We start from the raw sequence: 14345 nt of genomic DNA on the forward strand, positions 1-14345 counted from the left end.
TTGCCTTTAAATGCTGGGAGCAGAGCTCTACCAATATAACTATCTGGAAAGCTACGATGATTTATGTGCTGTCAACATACACAAAAAAAAAAAGGACAGAAAAGCAGCACAATTACATGATTATCAGCCAATGCCCCTTGGTTTGCAGTTTTTCAACCATGAACTGCTCAAACTTTGGATCAAGAAGTGAAGCAATCTGTTTCTCAAGTGCAAACAGGGAAAAGTTATATGAGTCTTATAGCAATTTCAGGCAAATATATCACAGAAGCAGCATGCTTAGCCTTTTTACTGTGCTTCTGTCTGAGGTTTCCAGTAAGATTTCCCTGATATATAGTAAGAGTCAAAACTCTAATCTCTTTTAGCTCTTTTTTATTGTCTCTGCAGCACTAACTTTGAAAAATGGCCTTGTCCCCAAAGAACTGCACACAGTCCATGTAGAGAAGCTGTTAAAATAAATGCTTTACGTAAAAAATATTGCAGACGAACTGGGCTCTGAGGGTTTTAAAGCTACAACATATAGACATAAACCAGAGCAGCTAAGTATGAATGGAGGTCATACTCCAGTAGAGAAGAAGGGAAGTCCCCTGTCTGACAGTTGTTGCACACAATCTCTGAAAGCAACAATTCCTTCTCTTCTTTCTCAGGGTTGCAGAGTTTTAATAAATGACTATTCTCATGTTAATGTCCTTCTGCCTTCCTCCTCACTGACCTCAATACACACCATGCTGATTCATAAAGTTTCTTCTTTCACTGGATTTGAGTGCTTTCTGGAGACCTTATTTGTGCTATTCTGCCTGCAAGATATCTGGCTGATTTATAGAGACTAAGACACAGACGAGCACAGTGTTGGCCGCCCTACCTGGATATTGTGTTTCCTACACATTGTGTTCCCATCTCTGCCCATGCCGTGGTCTGATTTTTGATAGTCTGTGTATTGTTCAAAGAAGAGAGCAAACTTTCTGCCTCTCAGAAAAGCTTCTGAGATCCTCAGGAATAAAAGTATGCTTTTCCAACTGTATTCCTCAAAAAGCAGTGATATCTGTGTCTAGACACTGATTGGGGAAATTCAGGCAAGGGATAATGTGCAAATGAGAACATGATTCAGTGGTGGGAAAAATACAAACAAACACCAGGTGCCTCAAAGGCTGAATCACAAACAAGACAGTGAAAAAATCTGAGAGCGCAAGAGATGGTGGAGGAGCTTGACTTGGCATTTATCTGTTTATTCCAACAGGATATGCAGATTCCACCCTTCTGACATCACTGCTCATCTGCCTCATCAGTGCCTCATGACACAACCCCTCTCCATAGCACTGAGTCAGCACCACTGTGTGATCTCCTCTTGGCAATGCAAGATGTGGTGAAAGGCTGCCCATGATGGTGAAAGCATAGAGGGATCTCTAAACAGGCTGCCAAAGGGATTAAAAAACTCATGGTCATCTTATGAGCACCCCTCCCAGGAAATACCATGGGCTCAGAAAAATTTACTGTACAGTAACACAGCAGTGCTCTATGGGAGTGCTCCCACAGCAGATGAAACAATAATTCATACAGTGTGTTCAAACAAAGGAGCAAGGAACACTTGCACTTCACTTCTGGAGCCCCAAAAAAGCTCCAAAGTGTATTTTCCCCTGTAACTAACAGGCACAGACTGATTATGCTTGCTGTACTCTTCTAGAGGCCTGGACTGAAAGAACATTTCTTAAAGAATCCCTGAAGTGTCCAAGGCCTTGGGGCCCTGGGCAGCCTGGCCTAGAGGGTGGTGCCCTTGCACACCAAGAGGGGTTTGGAACTAGATGAACTTTAAGGTCCCCTCCAACCCAAACTATTCTATGATTCTGTGAAAGCATCACACTCATGGAGTGCTAACCCTCCTCTCCCCCAAACAAAAAAAAGCTATTTCCTATTTTGGGAAAAAAAAACCCAGAACAAAACACTAAAATGGAAAGAATCTGAAATACTCATAATAATGGTTGACTTACAAGAGGCAATGTAAAGAGGAGCTTTATGTCAGAAGAAACTCAGCCACATGAAAACTAAAATTTTGGGCCACTATCCCCAAGTCTGATCTTAAACAGTCCCTGAGTTTCTAAACACAACCCTAAAAACATCCCTCGCTGCACCTCAGTGTGTCATTCTGTACCACAGGGGCAGGTTTTCTTCCTGGAAAACCAGGTCCAGAGGCCAGGAGACTCTTATTGTATTTGCACATACTAGTGCCTTTTGTTGGGGGATTTAGGTCACCAGAGTGTAGGAAAGGCAGCTCTGAATCACCTGGCTCTTGCACGTGTTGTGCAAAGGTTTCTGAACTCAACCTCCTTTCAAGACACACCCTTTGTTTGTTACTTTCTCTTAGGGCTTTTTCGCAACCCCATCCATTGCCAACACAAACAAGGTTGCAACATCTCCCTCCAGTCTGTCTTCCTCTGCTCTGCTCTAAATGTCAAGCAGCTACATAGCACTGCTCACTTGCTTAACTGGGCAAAATACCTGCTGTGGCAGCCCTGTGCCTTGACTGCCTCCGGGAGAAAGTTTCTTGGGAATGGTAGGTGACAGAACCTGCAAGTCGGTCTTAGTCACGTTGACACCAGATACCAAGAGTCTTGCGCAGGTAGGACGCGTGGTTGGCTTTGCTGAGCTGCCATCAAGCATCTGTAAGGCACCAGGGGAGGCTAAGAAGAGTAATTATCAGGGATCACAGAGGCTACCAGAAGTTGTTCCTGCAACTGTGGTCCTTTCTACTTCGCTGCAGTGTGTACCCTGTGCACAGAGAGCAGGGGAGAGAAGTTGCTGCCGTTTGAACGTCATTTATCGGTGTGAAACAAATTGTGGGACCTAGCTCCACTCCTAATATTTGGGATAGCTAGAGTAGATCCCTTCTTACTAAAGGGGCACCACAACAAACACTCTGTGAGTATGGTCTTTAAGCAGGTAGGGAACACAGGCACTCTGGATACCCTCTTAACTCCCAAATCTTGTGCACAGTAGAAAGTAGATGTATATGTCCACTGAACAGAGGATATCTAGCAAGCCCAGGAAAATGGAGAGTGCATGGTGCCTACACTCAGCCTCTCCACACAGCCATCACAGCAGAGCTGCCCAAGGACTCTCCACAGACGGTGGAATACAGGCCTGCCTGTCCATGTTTTTGGCATGGCCTCCTGCTCGCTCAGGTAGATCTGTTGTGTGTGTGGGATGGGGCAGGGTCCTGGTCTCCTCCTCAGTGCTGGACTGTCACCAGCCCCCGAGCCCCTGCCCAGGGTGGCATGCCAGGAGCTGGGCTGAGGGCGGTGCTGCTCGCCGGCTGGAGGCAGCTGCTTCTATCAGCAGCCTTCATCGGGGGATTTTCTCTTATTTCATTCTCAAGCTTCCTTCAGCCTTGGATTTGCATAAGATCCTGGGTTAGGACTAATCTGATCCCAGGCTGGGAACATTGCGTCAGGCCCAGCGAATCCTCCATGCCCAACTGTCTCTGGCTGGGGTGTGTTGGCGCTGGAAAACAGAACTGTGCAGGGACAAATGGCAGCTTGAATTTTCCTTAGTAATAGGAGGTGCCTGGCTTTGTATCTCATTTAAATTCCTGTGCTGTGTGGCAACTCCCAGTCAAGTTTCTATTTGTTTACAGCCCTTGTGGCCAGGTGCTTTCCATGTTCACTCCAGGTTGCTGAAACAAGAAGCATGTCCAGCCTTCAGGGCTAATAAGAGCACGTTGTCCTTGGTGGCAGGAGGGAGCACCCTGCTTTATCTATGCATTCCCTGGCAAGCAGGAGTGGTGGAGAAAGAGACATGTCTCACTGCCCAGGTAAGAGTGTGAATTCAAGTCCCAGAATGTAAATAAATATGTGGCCATTGAGTTGGAGGAGTTACAGGTGACAGGTTGCGAGTGTAGCCATGGCACCTCCTGAAGGGTTGTTCAGTGTGGGCATATGGCTGATTGGCTTTTCCAGGTCCCACTGGATTAAATTCAGGAACATACTTGGGAAAATGGGGGTTTCTCTTAAGGTTTTCACTTGAGAGAAGAGTTGAGGATTAGTAGTGCCAAGTGTCTGATATAGTAATCACCATCTGTCTTGCTCACCTTTCCATCACTGCTTTATGGCCAAGAAGATGGCCTGAGCTCTTTCTTTGCTGCCAGATTCACTTGCTTCAAGAACAATTTGGCATCCTGACCTGGAGCTGTTTTTTTTATAAAATATAGACACAGGCATGTCCTACTGTAGGAGGTACTATGAGCATGGGGCTGTGATTGACACTGGGGTACAGACTGCCCATGGCCCCAGATCCCTCAAGACAGTGCTGACCTACTGTAACACATTGATTATCTCACTGCAATATTTAAAAATATATACTTCCCACTAAAAATGGTGTGCTCCACTTGCCAACTAGACTCAGTCTAGATCTGTCTCTCATTTCATTGTCCAGTCCCTGGCAAGCCAAATCATTCTACAATCTCTGAAACTGAAGACACAAAATCACCAGTGGAACAGTGCTGATTGGGTCAGAGGTGCAAAGATTTCAGCTGTCCATTTCAAGAGCCATCCTCCAGCTCACAGCTGGTACAAATGGGTATGTCCTTGACAGTTCAATCACTACTGTCTCCTTGGCTGGTATATGTTGTTTTTTCTGATATTAGAGTATACAGAGACTCAGCCCAGATGCCAATCATGAAACTAAATGTGCAGTTGTAATGATGGGCAAAAACTGAAGTGCTTTGTTTTATTTGAGCAATGCTCAAAAGTCAAGATATCCTGTCTAGAACATTAAAAACTACCCTGTACTTTGTCAATTCACAAGCAACACAGTGGCTTTCCCTCATACCAGAATGTCTATTTCCTAACACCAGATTCATTGGAATAATAGGAAAAGAAAAACAATTGCTTTTATTTGTTATTGTCTTTTTTTTAAAGTTTACATTTTACTCCTAAATCCAGAAATCTTTTGGTTCCAGTAGGAGCTATGCTGCCTTGCTGCTGGGATTGGCTCTCTGCACAGGCCTTCAGTAGGGGATTTTTCTCCATTGAGAAGTTTTCTGTTTTGTTTGGGGATGTTTTTGTCCTGGTGACAATTTTGGGTCATGCCAAACCTCCACGTGAGCATCTCAGTTACCCAGCTGCTGCCCCACCTTTCTCACAGAAACACCGAGAGCATTCCTCCCCCTCACAGACAAAGAGAGTGAGCTCGTTGCCCAGAATAACAGAGGCTTTCCTGGGAGCAAATACCTATTCCTGTAGTCACCCAAAGGAGAAGACATGTTGGTGACAAGTCTTTTCCTTTTTTTTTTTTTTTTTTTTGTTCTTTCCATAGAGAAGAATATTAATTCCTACCCAAATTCTGCAAATTCTGTCTGTTTGGGCATTTTTGTTTGTTTGTTGTTTTGGGGGTTTTTGTTGGTTGGTTGGTTTGTTTTTTGGCATTTTCCTGTTCCCTTTCCTGCAAAGCTGGCTTATGAAGCTGTGTCCCAAATTGTCTGCAGTGTGGCTTTGCAGTGTTGTGGTCAGTGAGCTGGCCCAGGTAGCTGCTCCATACCACACACCCTTGTACCACTGAGAAAGAGAAGTCAATGAAGAGAAGAGTCTGACAGTTAGTTTGACAGCTGTAGGAAAATGACTGTGTATGATGATTAATAAGTAGAGAATATTTATGAATGCCTTCCCTCTGAGAATCAGGCTAATAGTAATTATACTTTTCTAAATCCTATCTATAAAGTCATCTACATTTAGGTAAACAGAGTCATAGAGATTTTTCTGTTGGCATAAACACAAGGCAGAGTCCCAGCTCTCAATCTTTACTTCAGACTTCTGGATGCCAACCTTCCTTCTCCGTGAGGACAAAAAGAGAAACTGGCTCCAGAAAATATAGTCAGTGTTTACATTTTATTGAACCACTAGACATTGCTGTTGGCCACATCATGAAAACAGTGCAGCAAAGAGAGCCTCTCATTTGCCTGTGCTTGGCAGAAAGTGTCGTTCTTTGGTTACTCAGCTGAAGTTGACAAGTTGCCCAGTATTTTTATTATCAGGTTGTCAGCTCAATCTCACTACTGCCCTCTTAATTTATTATTTTGTATTTCAAAATCACAGGTGTGACTCATTGCACAGCCAGAGGTTATAATGAAGTATCCCACTCATCCTTTAGCTCACCCTTTGTTCAAGACAATGCAGATTGCAGAAGGTTTCTGAGGAGGTAAGAGGATTGCAAAAGAGTCGAAGACTCCTCTTTTATCTAACCTATGTGTGGGCAGTGAAACTGCCTGATATGAAACCAGTTGGGTGCAAAGGTGGGCATGGAGGTTCATTTGTCATTGTGCCGAGGGCTGAAACTCAGAAGATACAATAGCTGTCATTAGAGATAGGCAGCCAAACTTAAATCACCTCACCCTGAGGGTGAGTCCAGAGACACAGTCCTAGGATAACACTCTTCTCCCAAGATTTCCTCTATGCTTTAGTTTCCAGCAGGACAGAAGATGAAAACCAAGCAGGCATTTTTCAATTTAAAAAAATCGTATTCCCTGCATTTTATGACTTAAATCTGGAAGCGATCTAAGAGCAAGATTATGCCAGCATTGAGCAAATATTAATCCCGTGGCATTAGAGTTTTTGAAATATAAATACATGTTTTTTAGCATAAAGTGATGTATCATCCGTGTTTCTCCTAGGAGTATCTGGGATAAGTTGCTGGGAAGAAGGAAGAAAGACCACAGTTCTATTGGAAAGAATGTCTTGATGCTGATTATGAAAATGATGTGGAAGTCATAGGCTGAATTAAATATTTTTCCTTGGTGGAAAATTGATGGGAAAGCTTCCTGGTGTCAACAGCTCATGTGAAACAGAGGAAGAGATCCTTTTATCACAGAAGAAGAGTGTCAAAATCCAGAGCTATTCTGAATCAATTTGCTCTTTTAATTGTCTTGTGCAGACGTCTGTCTCTGCAGCAGAAATGCTGAGCTCATGATTCATGAAAACCAAGCACATAAACTTGAGGAGATACAAACAAAATTTGTTCATAACAGAAGGAGTTACAACGCCACACACACCACATGTCCTGGCAACTCATTCCCCCCAGGGGGAAGGATGCATGTCCTATGTCCAGTCTGAGTACCCTGGGGCAGTGACAGGCAGGGGCAGAACTATTGGGGTACTTGGCTTTTTTAAAGCTGCAACATGGAGCTGTGGCAATGCCAAAAAGTGTCCCTGGTCTGCTCTGTCTTATTGCTGGGGGGCAGGAACTGTGGCTCAAAGGCTGTCCGCTGGCAACACAGAAAACTACACCAAGAGCACTGGTTCAGCTCTGCCGTATCCAATTTCTGTCAAGTGTAGAATAATAGCTATCCAGCGAGCTGGGACATGCTCCACCAGCATCAATAGGGCTGTGCTTCAGAGCATCCCTCGAGGTAGCAAAGAATTATCCCCATTTTATAAATGAGGTAACTCAGGCACAGGGATTAAAGCCAGAATGTTCCAAGCTGGCTGCCTACTGCTCGGTACCTACACCCATATTTACGCAACTCGTGGCCTGATTTTCAGAAGGGCAGGGCAATGAAAATTTTGGCCTGAGGGGTTTGTTCACACACAGTTTACTGGTAACAACGCCCAGGATGGAAGCCTGGTCTCTGCTACCTGTCTTACACCTTAACCACTGAAAACATCCTTTCTACCACTAGCCAAGAGTTGGTGGAGGCTCCTGAGTGTCCCCATTCGCCATGCAGAGGTTCAGAGTTTGCAATGCAGACTGGCTGCCTACGTGCTCTCAGCTAGAGGCTTTTAAAGAGCAATAGCAAGAGTAAAACTGGTGAGATTTCTTTGCTTCCTTCTCAGCTCTTCAGAGCCCAGGCAGCTTTGCTTGACTTGCAGTGCTTTGCTAAAACAGCATGTCTGGTGTGTAAACCTCTGTTCTGCCTCACACATGGCATCATCTTTCACCTCTGTCCCTTCACCATGTCCTGCTCAGGACACCTCAGCCTGGCAGAGCACAGATCCAGTGCAGAACCAGTAAGAGAAGAGAGATAACTGGCCAGATGGACATCTGAACTGCTCAAAAGCACAAGCACCAACAGGAGCAAGTTAATCCCAGTGCCCCCTCACCTCTCCTCTGCACTCTCTTCCTGGTCTTTCACTGAGCCTCAGAAATAGCCCTGATTTATTGGAAACTCTTGAGAAGCAAGATAATAGAGTAAAAAACATACTCCCATACTATCAACTTGCAAAACCTAGGAGGCAGAGCACTTGCTGGCTGGCTACAATAGAGCTTTGCAAGTGTCCCTACTAAAATCATCCCTGCTAGGGGCTAATGTGATGCTTGTCTTAGCTTGTTAGAGAGCCTTGCTGTCTTTAGACACGTACTTGAAAAACAACGCTGGTGGTTGGTTGCTACCTGAGGGAAGAAGGACAAAGGATCTCGGCTGTCTCTGTGGAATGGTCACTGGTCAGGTCACCTCCAGCCTGACCTGCAATACCAAGTGCATGCTGCAAGTCCATTGCTGTCAGCCCGTGTGCTTTGTCTCATCTACAGAGCCCCAGCCACCTCTGACCTCTTCTTTCCCTCCCTTCAGGCCATGTCCTGCTCACGAGGCTCCTGCTCAGCTGCTCTGCAGCTTCCCCCCACCCGGAGGGAGGACAGGCAAGAGGAGGTGACAACCTTCAGCAAAGGTTAAGGCTGGAAAAGAAGGAAGTGTCAGCTCAATCAGGTCAGCTCAGCCAACCAACTGCTGCTGTAATCCCTCTGCCTCAGGTTCCTGTGCTGTTCTGTTCGTGCTCTGAATACTACTGTACGAGCAGCAGCCTAGTCCCCATGGTACTGTCATCCTGCAGCTTCCAGACAGGGAGATGGGGAAAAGGGGTAAAGAGGAAGCAGCTGATCATAAGAATCTCCCAGAACTGTTTCCAGATCCTTCTTTTTGCAGTGTGTTTTGGGAGCGTGGACTTTGAGATGGACTTTACTCCTACTGAAGTTCAGAAGGCCAGACTTTGCAGCTTCTGATTTCTCCAGAAGACAGCTGAGAGCTAGATCTGAATCAATGCCTAGGCTGGAATCAGTTCCTTCTGCCCAGGTCAGAGATGCCTCTTTCGGATTGGGAGCAACTGAGTATCACCAATCTGTCAGCAACCAGGAGGAAGCTGGGGAACAAATGCCTCCGATTCAATAATACTTGGTGCTGCATTTTATATGGCAGCCAGTGCATTATTCTGTGGTGAAAACAAACCCTATTCTTCTCTGCCAGATAAACACTCTTTATCCTATAAAGAGCAGCATTTCTGACTGTTCAGCAGCAGCCAAACTCACGATGGGAAAAATAACAGGTGTTTGTAAGACACTCCCTGTTTATTCACAGTGCTTAAAATAATTGCTTTAAAAAAATCCAACAGAGATTTTAATTTTCTATGCTCCCACACTTAAAAAAACAAAAACAAAAAAAGCCCTAAGCTTGGCTCATAGTAGTTGAAGGCAATTCATTATGAAAGGGGTGTACTTTCTGTTGTGGTAGCAAAGAAACCTGCTTATGAAAGCTCCTGAGGAGCAGAATAGTAAAGCAAATTCCTGCCTAGAACCAACACTTCCCTGTGCTTTTCATCAAGCTCTCCAGGTGGAAGCTTTTATTATCAAAACATGTGATTTTTTTTGTCAAAACGGGATGAGCAGGGATTAAGCTCCTCCAGTTGGTGCCCATCATTGACCATCTCCAACACTGCCTTTTATAAGGCAACGATGGCCTTGGGCTGGCTTATGCCCTTCCCTCTTGTTCTGGTGGTGGAACAGGAGATAAGTGCACTGCTCCAGGGGGAAAAGTATGTCTCAGAGGCACCAACCTTTCTTCAATCACTGCTTGCTTCTCCGGGAAATAACTGGCAATGGATCTTGATCAATAGACGGCTTTCCAGCACAATGGGCTGACACACGGTGCTGGAGGAAGAGGACAGAGACTCCCTGTCTCCATCCACTCTCCCCATGCTTGCTTACAGCACAGATGAGGGACATACCTGAGCCGCCCAGAGGGTGAGGGGACGCTCAGTGCGTGGCTGCTGCCAGAATTTGGTCCCTGTGGTGGTGAATAGGCCATGGATGAAGTCCCTGCAGGAGCCACACAAGGGAATGCAGCGTCATTCCCGTGGGCTACAAGCTTAATGAGACAACAATCGTGGTGGTCCTCTGTCCTCAGGACTTTCCCTTCCTGTGGGGTATGCCTCTCCTTGAGTCTGGCCCCCTGCAAGCTGTTGGGATAAGTCACAGATGCTCCGTAGCTCCCTGGGAGCCTGGAAAGAATAGGAGCAATAGGAGCCCACCTAGCAGCACCCCAGTGCTGTCCCAACACCCAGGTGCTGCTCCTGGTGGCTCCTGGACTGCCATCCATCTCACAGGTGGATGTAGACACAGCCTAACTCTTCCCTCCAACACAGGACTGAGACACCCTGATGCTGGCAGTAAAACACAGCCACATTTTAGATTTTACTGTTCCCACAAAGGTGCAGGAAGGGTTACACACCCAGACCGTCTCCCTGGGAGGGCTCACCTGTCTCTAAGCAGCGGACATAGAGACAGGCAGATGGGCTTTGTACAGACGAGGGGCTGAGCAGAGCTTGCAGCAGGGACAGGGCTCCCAGCGCGGTGGCTCTCATCTGTGCCACGGCAGCGTTCCCAGCTGGGACCCGGGGCACCGCCGGGCTTGTCACACACAGCAGCCTCTGGCCTGAGCAAAAGAGACAGATGAGAGCCAGAGAGAGAAACAGAGGCACAGGGGACAGCAGCAATTTCCCGGGGGCCGGGCAAGAGAGTGGCGTGGGCCGGGGGGACTCTGCAAGGTGCCACTGCCACTCGGGCTGCGACAGCGACCTGTCCAGCCGCACAGGGGCTCCTCCAGCAGCGACTGGGATGAAGCAGAGGGCAGCTCCCGAAAGGGCATCGCCACAGGCACAGAGGAGGAGATGAAAGAAGGCGGCTGCAGTGCGAAGCGGGGCAAGATGAAAGGGTTCAGAGGCCGGAGGAGCAGAGACGGCGGTGACTCAAAAAGCAGAGCCAGAGGCAGCGGCAGCCGCCGCGCACTGAGCACGGAGCGGCCCCGGCGCAGACACAAAGGAGCGCTGCAGCAAAGCGCGGGGTCCGAGAGCAGCCCTGAGATCAAACCCATCCCCAGCCTAGCCAGACTGCAAGTGTCTGAGCAATAAAGGATCTCACACTGCTCCGTGCCGGCAGCTCGAGGCCTGCGGGGCGAGGCAGGGCTTTATGCACACAAATGAAGTACAACCAAGTCCTCTGCAGCAGCTGCAATGGCCTGGGCAAAAAGCACAGGGAGGGGAGGAATAGAATAGAATAGAATAGAATAGAATAGAATAGAATAGAATAGAATAGAATAGAATAGAATAGAATAGAATAGAATAGAATAGAATAGAATAGAATAGAATAGAATAGTTAAGGTTGGAGTTCAACCATTAACCTGACACAGCCACTAAAGCACGTCTCTGAGCACCACATGTATGCATTTTCTGATCACTTTGCAGGACAGTGATTCCATTACTCCCCTGGGCAGCCTGTTTCAATGTTTGACAATCCTTCCAGTGAAGAAACCTTTCTTGCTATCCAATCCAAACGTCCCCTCGTGCAACTTGGAGCCATTTCCTCTTGACCAATCATCTGTCTGTCACCTGGGAGAAAAGATTGACCCCCCCCCCACCTGTCCACAACATCCAGTAGTTGTAGGAAGCAGTAAGGTTCCCCCAAGCTTCCTTTCCTTCAGACTAAACAACCCCAGCACCATCAGCTGCTCCTCCTTAGACTCGTACTCCAGTAAGACAAGTGCTTCTCTAATCAACAAGAAGAAGGAAGTGCCCTTTCTTAGGCAGGGTCTTACAGAAAAAATCAAGAAGCAAAGCTTGTACCTTTGCTTTGATACCAGTTAGGCACCAAAACCCATTAAACCTTATTCAAGATGGTAAAAACCAAAAGTGGCATTTCCAAGGCACCCAATGTCTTTCAGCCCTGGATCTATCTGTCAGCATGCCCCTGGGGCAGATCTACGTGCCTGACTCTCCTTTGCCAGGCAGGCAGTCACCGACCCTGTGCAGCATTTCATCTCCACTGGAGCGATACTGGTGACTCAGCACTTCCCCTGCAAGGCACTGCGAGGGCTCTGCTCCAGCGAGGGGATTATAGCAACAACCCAAGTGTAATAATGGTGTGGCTGAGCAGCAGGGATTTATGAGCAGGCAAAGAAAGTGAGAATTATAGGTGTCCAGTCCCTATGACAGAACCACCATATATTTCCTCCAACAAAGCGTGTGACAACAGCTCCATAAATTCACATAGTAACAGAAGTGAGTGCCAGCTCAACATTGCAGCTATTTAAGGAGCCAAGTAGCACTCTGCTTATTGCAGAAGTTCACAGTTAGTTAAAAATAAGCATTAAAAAAGTCACTTTTGGGCCCTGGCTGAATAAGTCTTTTTATTCATGATGCCCAGCATTGCATTCTGCCTCTTCTCCTTTTATGCCTACACAGACTCTCTTTGGCAGAATTTCATGTTAGGTACTGTCAGCTTTCTTCTGACGGAGATTAACTTAGGATGTGCCATAAACAATTGTAAAACTTATCTGTGACTATGAAATACTTGATCCTTTTCAATACCAGCAGATCTGAAATGTGCTTTAAAAATCCTTTAGCTCCAGCCCATTAAATAACTAGGGAGAACTTCCCTGAGATGTAATTGCCGAAGAGAATAACCCCAATATCCACAACATGCTGAATAGGGGTTTTTTTAATGCTGTCTCATGATCAGATTATTTGCAGTACCTGTCAACTAATGTGCTGTTTTTATTGCTAATTTAACACTTCTTCCTAAAGGGAGGAGGGGGAGAGGGTGAAAACAACTCTTCACAGTGAACTGGAAATCAAAAAATAGCTGTGTGTTTTGTTGTCACTTCTGCTACTCTCTTTTCTGACATATAAAGAGAAGCTCACTTTAATATGACTAACTCCCCTTTAAACATGAGAAATATCAAGTTTCTCTGAATCCCATGGCTTTTATTCTTTCTTCTTGAAGCTTTAGGAAAAATTTGAAAGAGACATCTCAGCTAGAAAGAAAAGTTGGAACTTTCTTAGGGTAAGAGTTAACATCAGCAGTGATTGGAATGTAATTTTCCTATAAGAAAAAATTTGGCATCTCAGTGAAAAACTGAAAGATAGGAAATGGAAATTAAGGCTTTCTGTCTGTGAAGCTGGAGCTCTAGGGCCCCATTCTCCCCCAGAGCCTGCTGTCCTGCTCAGACTTGGTTTCCCATGCAGCACCTCACACTACTGCCCATTAATCCCCTTTTCCTGGGAGCCTTTCCTGAAGTCAGGACAACAGGTGGGAAACCTGTCCTTGGAGCCTCATGAGGACTTGGTGTGTGTGCACTAAAAATTCGCCGAGACATATCCCACGACATTTTCCCAGGGTCAAAATTATTCATATTAGCAAAGAGAGAGGAGATTCTTGTTTGGTTGGTTTAATAAGAAGGTGATGTTTTGTACAGAAATGACATAACTTTGGAGGAAAAAAAAAATAAAGTTACTCAAGAGCTAGTTTAAAAGAAAAGTGTTGAATAGAAAATTTTCAGCCAGCCCCACGGAGATCCCTTCTTTATCTCCAGGTTTGGAAGAGCTGCTGCCCTGCTCTCTGTGGTGGCTGGTGTCACGTTGCACGCTCCTCCAAGAGCAGCAGATTGCTTATGCATTAGTTCTTTTGCATAATAACAGCAGTTATAGTGGGCTTGGGTGTTTGAGGGGTTTTTTTTACACACATTGTTTGCTGCTAACAAACTCAGGAAGGAAATTTACAGTCTTGAATGGGGAGTGAGGTCTGCGAGAGGTCCCCAGCAGGACTGAGGGGCTGAACCTTGCTGTGACTCAGCCAGCACAGGAAACGTTTGTTCTGAGCAGCCCCATCTCCTTTCCCCCTCTGCTCCAAGCACAAGGTTTATAAACAGGTCATGGTAACTTCATTTAATTTTGCTTTTGGTTTTTTTTTTTCATTCTTTTTCTTGGAGTGTTTCATTGCTTTCTGTGTACAAGGTTATTTACTAGAAATAAATGACATTAAATGGACAGTGATTTCTGCTTGAGCAGAAAATCTTGGGAAGAGGATCCTCAGCTTTTGTGGTAGAGCATTTGCTGTTCTTGGTTGGATGCTGTCATACTGTTTATGCTGAATTAAATGCCCTTGTTCTCTACCTCTGCTCACACCTTGGAGACCAAATATTGCACACAAAATTGGAGAGCTCCACATGAGAGAGCAGGGCTCAGACAGGAGGGTGCAGCAAATATTGAGGACAGAGAGAAAAACCATAAATAAAAGATCAACATGGGGTTTCATGCAGAGAT

At 45.9% G+C, this 14345-nt stretch overlaps 1 protein-coding gene and 1 long non-coding RNA gene across 3 annotated transcripts in view; one reads left to right on the forward strand and one right to left on the reverse strand.

Moving 5' to 3' along the window:
- The window catches only part of LPP (LIM domain containing preferred translocation partner in lipoma), a 370626-nt gene that overhangs the window by 344118 nt on the left and 12163 nt on the right, over positions 1–14345 (reverse strand). The gene's annotated exons all lie outside the window — the stretch shown is intronic.
- Positions 2377–14344, forward strand: LOC132331750 (uncharacterized). 2 transcript variants are annotated; one of them, XR_009487674.1, is made up of 5 exons: positions 2377–2611; positions 3661–3802; positions 4423–4566; positions 6081–6183; positions 6656–14344. It is a non-coding gene; the product is annotated as an uncharacterized LOC132331750 (long non-coding RNA). The 2 variants fall into 2 exon arrangements; XR_009487675.1 differs by having other exon boundaries at positions 2378–2545.

This window comes from Haemorhous mexicanus, chromosome 10, assembly GCF_027477595.1.
Source record: "Haemorhous mexicanus isolate bHaeMex1 chromosome 10, bHaeMex1.pri, whole genome shotgun sequence".
In the NCBI taxonomy this organism is placed as follows: domain Eukaryota; kingdom Metazoa; phylum Chordata; class Aves; order Passeriformes; family Fringillidae; genus Haemorhous; species Haemorhous mexicanus.